The sequence below is a fragment of the Nyctereutes procyonoides genome, unplaced genomic scaffold, assembly GCF_905146905.1.
Source record: "Nyctereutes procyonoides isolate TBG_1078 unplaced genomic scaffold, NYPRO_anot_genome, whole genome shotgun sequence".
Classification (NCBI taxonomy): Eukaryota; Metazoa; Chordata; class Mammalia; order Carnivora; family Canidae; genus Nyctereutes; species Nyctereutes procyonoides.
Window position 1 is genome coordinate 61,014,772 of NW_026575146.1, and position 6,863 is coordinate 61,021,634.

A 6,863-nucleotide genomic window follows, 5' to 3' on the forward strand; every position below is an offset into this window, starting at 1 on the left:
GGTCTTAAATTTAAGTCTTTAATCCATTTTGAGTTAATTTTTGTGAATAGTATAAGACAGGGTCAAGTTTCATTTCTTCATGGGTGAATATCCAATTTTCCAAGAACTATTTTTTTTAATTTTATTTATTTATGAGAAATAGAGAGAGAGAGAGAGAGAGAGAGAGGGAGAAAGAGAAAGAGCACCCAAGCAGGGCAGAGGGAGAAGCAGACTCCCTGCTGAGCAGGGAGCCCAATGCAGGGCTCAATCCCAGGATCCTAGGATCATGACCTGAGTCGAAGGCAGATGCTCAACTGACTGAGCCACCCAGGTACCCTCAAGCACCATTTATTGAAAAAATTGTTTCCCATATCAAATATTAGGTGATTGCATATAATTGAGTATATTTACGGACTCTCTCTCTTTTTTAAAATTTTATTTATTTATTCATGAAAGACACAGAGAGAGGCAGAGACAAAGACAGAGGGAGAAGCAGGCTCCTCGCAGGGAGCCCCATGCAGGACTTGATCCCCAGACCAGGATCATGCCCTGAGCCAAAGGCAGATGCTCGACCACTGAGCTACCCAGGCATCCCTATTTATGGACTCTCAATTCTGGTCAATTGGTCTATTTATCTGTTTTTATGCCAGTACCACACTGTGTTAATAATTATAGTTTTATGCTTTAGTTGGTAATCAGGAAGCCTGATGTTTCCCTGTTTTGTCCTTCTTTCTCAAGGTGTCTTTGTCTATTCAGGGTCTTTTATGGCTCCATATAAATTTTAGGTGATTTCTCTATTAGGGAAAAATTGCCATTGAAAATATTGATAGGGAGTGCTTTGGCCTTATGAAAGGCTTTGGGCTTTGGGATAATAATTGCATTTTAAGCATATTAATTCTTCTAATCCATGAACACAGGATTCCTTTCCATTTGTTTGTGTCTTCTTTGATGTCTTTCATTATGTCTGGTGGTTTTCAGAGTGGAGATCTTTCACCTCCTTGGTTAAATTTATTCCTAAATATTTATTTTTGGGGGGTAATATTGTAAATAGGATCAATCCCCCCCCCCCAGAAATTTGTTGTTAGTGAATAGAAATACTATAGTTTGTGTATGTTAATTTTATATCCCAACTGAATTTGTTGATCAATTCTAACAATTTTTGGTTGAGTTTTTAGGAATTTCTACGTATGAAATGTTATCTGCAAATGGAGATACTTTTACCTCTTCCTTTCCAATTATGATGGATTTATTTCCTTTAGTGCTTGATTGCCCTGGCTATGACCTCCAGTACTGTGTTGAATAGGAGTGGTGAGAATGGGCACCCTGTCTTGTTCTTGATCTTAGAGGAAAAACTTTCAAGATTTTACTATTGTGTATAATATTAGCTGTGGACTTGTCATGTATATAGTCTTACTACATTGAGATATGTTCCTTCTATGCCTAGTTTGTTAAGTGTTTTTACCATGAGTGGATGTTGAATTTCCTCAAATGTTGTTCCTGCATCTATTGAGATGATTGTATGATTTTTTTTTCATTCTATTAATGTGATACATTCCATGGATTTATTTGCAGATCTCATCCTTGCATCCCTTGCAAGGATAAGTCACACTTGAACATAGTGAGTGATATTTTAATGTACTTCTGAATTTGGCTTACTGGTATTTATTGGAAATTTTTTCATCTATATTCATCAGGGAGACTGCCTTAAGGTTTGCTTTTCCAGTAATGTCTTATCTGGCATTGGTATCAGGATAATGCTGTCCTCAGTCCTCATAAAATGAGTTTGGGAATGTTCCAGTCCTTCCTCTTCAATTTTTTTGGAAGAACTTCAGAAAGATAGATGTTAATTCTTTTTTTTTTTTAATGTTTCATAAAATTCACCAGTGAAACCACCTGTTCCTGGGATTTTCCTCATTGGGAAATGTTTGATTACTAATTTAATCTCCTTATTAGTAATTGGTCCTTCACATTTTCTATTTCTTCCTGATTCAGTCTTGGTAGATTGCATGCTTATAAGAATTTTTCCATTTTTCTATATTGTTCAGTTTGTTGGCATATAGTTGTTCCTAGTAGCCTCTTATGATCCTTTACATTTCTGTGGTATCAGTTGTAGTATCTCTTCTTTCATCTATAATTTTGTTGATTTGGTTCCTCTCCTTGGTTAGTCTAGTTAAGGATTTGTCAACTTTATCTTTTCAAAGAACAGATTTTGGTTTGGTTAGTCTTTTCTTCTGTTCTTCTGTTCTCTATTTCATTTATTTCTGCTCCAACATTTATCATTTCCTTCCTCCTACTAGCTTTAGTTTGTTCTTTTTCTACTTCCCTAAGGTGTAGAATTAGGTGTTTAAGTTCTTTTTTGTTTCTTAATATAGGCATTCTTTGCTATGAACTTCCCTCTTATAACTGCTTTTGCTGCATCTCACAAGTTCTAGTATGATGTGTTTTCAGTTTCTTTTGTCTTAGGAATTTTTTTTTTTAATTTTCTTCTTTGATCTATTGATTGCTCAGGAGAGTGTTGGTTAATTTTCACATATTAGTGAATTTTCCAGTTTTCCTATTGTTATTAATTTCTGGTTTTACATTATCATAGTCAGAGAAGACACTTGGTATGATTTCAATCTTTTTGAGTTTGCTAACACTTGTTTTGTGGCCTAACATATAATATATCCTAGAAAATGTTCCATGTGTGCTTGAGAAGAATTTTTACTCTACTATTACTGTATAAAATATTCTGTGTATGTCTATTAAGTCCATTTCATCTGCAGCGTTGCTCAGTTCTTCTGTTTCCTTATTTATTTTCTTTTTTTTTAATTTTTTTTAAATTTATTTATTTATGATAGTCACACACAGAGAGAGAGAGAGGCAGAGACATAGGCAGAGGGAGAAGCAGGCTCCATGCACCAGGAGCCCGATATGGGATTCGATCCCGGGTCTCCAGGATCGCGCCCTGAGCCAAAGGCAGGCGCCAAACCGCTGCGCCACCCAGGGATCCCCCTTATTTATTTTCTATTTAGATAATCTATCCATGGTTTAAAATGAAGTATTAAAGTGCCCAACTATTATTGTATTGCTGTTTATTTCTCCTTTTTGTTCTGTTAGCTTTTGCTTTATGTATATAGGTATTTTGATGTTGGATGCATACATATTTAAAATTCTTACATCTTTGGGTTTTTAAAAGATTTTACTTATAAATTTGAAAGAGAGCAAGAGAGAGAGAGTGTGTGCACACAGTAGGGGGGGGTGGAGGAGCAGAGGGAGAGTGAGAAGCAAGCTCCCTGCTGAGCAGAAAGTCTGACATGGGACTTGATCCCAAGACCCTGAGATCATGACCTGAGCTGAAGGCAGATGCTTAACTTAGTGGGCCACCCAGATGGCCCATAAATTATTATATCTTCTGATGAACTGACCCGTTTATTATTATATAATGACTTTCTCTGTCTCTTTTTATAATTTTTAGCTTAAAGTACATTTCATCTAACACAAGTATAGCTACTCCTACTTTTTTTGTTATTGTTGTTACCATTTCCTTGAACTATCTTTGTGTGTCTTAAAGCTAAAGTGAATCTCTCATAGGCAGTATCATTGAATATTGGGGTTTGTTTGTTTTTAATCCATTTTCATTTAATTTAAAGACATTCTATGTCTTTTGACTGATAATTTAATGCATGTACACTTAAAGTAATTATTGATAGGTAAGTCTTTACTATCGTATTGCCATTTTGTTAATTGTTTCCTGCTTGTTCTGTACATCCATTGTTCCTTGTTTTTTGTTTTGATTTCTTTTGGTATCAGTATACTTTCGTCTTCACTAAACCTAAAGTTACTTAAAAATATTATTATAAATTCTTTGTCTGACAGTTTATAGATACTAATTTCTTTATAGTTAGCTATTAGATCTTTATTAGCTTCCTTACATGGTGTCACATTTACCTGTTTTTTTGTTTTGTTTCACTTTGTTTTGTTTTTTTTTGTTTTGTTTTGTTTTGTTTTTGTTATCTAGGATTCCTTTGATTTGTGTCTGCACATTTGAGTAATCAGGCTCTTTTTCCAGACTTTATAAGTTTGCTTTGGCAGAGAGAGATCTTTACCAGCCAGCTCAGTTTGGGTTTTGAGGCATATCTCCTGGTAACATCCTTGGGCTAGTGGGGCCTACTACTATGGTCTACTATTAGGCAAGGCAACTATTTGAACTGTGAGGTCAAGGATGGGAGGGTGTGTGCCACTGGTTGAAGATAGTTGTAAAGGACTTCTAGCTTGGTTCCCTACACCAGTGGGGCTGCAGAATGGATTGCCTTGCCTGGATTATTTGATCAGGCTTACTAGATGGTCAACACTGGGAACTAAACTCAGTAGTAAATGAGGGTATAAATTAGCTTCCTTCCTCATCATAGATTCTCAGGGGCTAAGCCCCACAGTTTCTCTTGCAGTCCCTGTGATGTGAAATCAGAGTAAGGACTCCCACAAAGTGACCACAATGCTGGGGAAGGCATCTTCATTCTCTTTTCCCCCTATCAGAACCATAGGCCCAGGGGAGACCTTTCTATGTGGTGCTGGCCTGGCCTAGAGGAGGGGCAATGAGGTCAATGTATGACTGTTCCTCTTGGCCTTCTAATGCAACCTGTATTGGTCTCTGTGATACAGAGGATGCTTCAACCTCACTCCCGTGTTCTAGGATCTTCTCAGTGGTGTATTGATCATAAATACTTGTTAGTTGTTCTTCTTATGAAGGAGAGCAAAGTCAGGCATAACATATGTTCTTATATGAGTGACATCACTCTCCTGGCAGTTATTAAAAATAATTTTCAAGAAAAGGAGAAAATCATCACTCTCATAAATACATAAAACAAACGTGTTAAAGATTTTACTTACCTCATTCATTAAATGGAATAACCAAGCATAATGTACACATGAAGGCAATACAGTTTTTTTTTTGGTTGTTGTTGTTGTTGTTGTTGTTGTTATTTCCCAAGGGAGTGTCTCTCCCTCTGGACAGAATTCACCTGTGTATCTATAGATAAGAATTATTCTGCATTTCTCTTCATTACCTACAACTTTCAGTGTTGTAAAATAGCTCCTATAGAGTCAGCATCTGATTACCCAGAAAAGTTTGCTATGCAGCAAATATACACTTTTCATTGAGGTGCATGTTTTTTCTATACAGCCCACATCATAGGAAGGCTCATGAGAAACCTAATCAGGATGCCACATGGAATCTGCTACCCTCTGTCTGCTTCTTGCCCTGCAACCCTTGGCTGAGGTATCAGAAGGTGACCAATACAGCAGTGAGCAGGTGCGATTTTGAAAGAGTCTTGTCTGCCTGCCCACCATGAGTTAAATATGACAGCCTGGTGCCTGCAGAGTAAGACACCTTCCACAGAGACCTTCCCAAATCTTCTGGGATCTCCTGGGGTCCCTTAGATGGCAGATGTTTGAAGAATTCCAGATGGCACATCAGAAGAGCTTCTGCTTGTAGGACTGGTCACTGTTATGGAAGAAAATTCTAACTCCTTTAGATAGCAATCTCTTGAGAGGAGGCACCACACCGTTCCTCCCAACATAACATCTTCATGTGGAATAAGACACGACAGAAAGGATTTAAGTGTGCAGAGGATGTTAGCAGCTTTTTACTATTACGCATGCACAAAGCAGCTATGGACTCTGCAGACGATAGGATGTGAAGTACCACATGTTGGCCTCACAGTGAGCTCTCTCATTCCCCAAGGGATTATTGCTGACTCCTAGGTCACGTGTTCAGAAGGCATATTGTAAGATTTTTTTTTTTGACATGAGAATAATTAAAATATATGTTCCAGGAGTCAGGGGTTTCGGGGTAATAGTGTTAAATCCTGCTTTGCTCTTTTTGGTTCTGATTTGCTAATCATTCTGCACCTGTTAAAACTCAGAAACAGAGGAGATACAGTAGAGTGTGTCTTTGCCTGGATACCTACTGTGTTTTTAAAAGAAAACAAAATTATATATTCTGTTGATAACTAGAAAATTTTCAGGAAGCCTTCCAACAGAGAAGCTTTGTTCTAAATAAGCAGTACTGTGTGACCAGGAAACTGATTACACAAACCCATGTTTAAATGGTGTGAAACCCATTATGTAAATAAGGCAAAGTCAACAATAATATTGAGGTCTAGAAATGTAGTAGCCATTCCTTTGATTGTGATTGGGGTCATGGCCACCTGGATACAATTTGATTTGTGAGAGAAAGTGGTTATTATGAACCATATTTTACAGACAAATGTAAAATGCAAATTCCCTAACAATGTTTGAGAAACACTGAGTTGGAAGGAAGGGAAATGGAGCAGCTTTCCCCTGAAAGCTCAATGAATTGGCACACTTTGGAAAGGAAGGGGCAAAAAACCTTTTTGTACCACAGATAGGCAGCTTTGTATTACCAAGTACCTGCCCTGCTTTGCCTTTCCTTTCCTGAAAATGGGCAGATAGACCTTAGAGATTTCCTGGCTCTGGAAGGGGCACCCTCTCTTTCAGTGGGGTGTGGACTTTCAGAATCATCAACACTATAATGATTCTGAAGGCCAGTGCAGAATGGTTGATAGTAAGAAAAAGATGGCAGGTATTTGGAAGCAAGTAAATGAACAAAGATGGAAATTATCACTGCAGGTTCTCAGGTTTCTTCTTGGTCTGTTTTTTGTTTTTTTTTCTCCACACGTCCGTCCATCCTGCTGTACTACATTTGCCATCATTTTGGGGGGTCGCCAGTCTCTTTAGCGGATTCTCAGGCACCGGGTGAGTACAGGAATCCCACCAATCGTGCCCTCCACACCCACATCGGATATGTCAGGAATGTTTCAGCTCCCTGAAGTCTTTACAGCCACTCTCCAGGGCCAACATGTTTGTGAATGCACAGAATTATT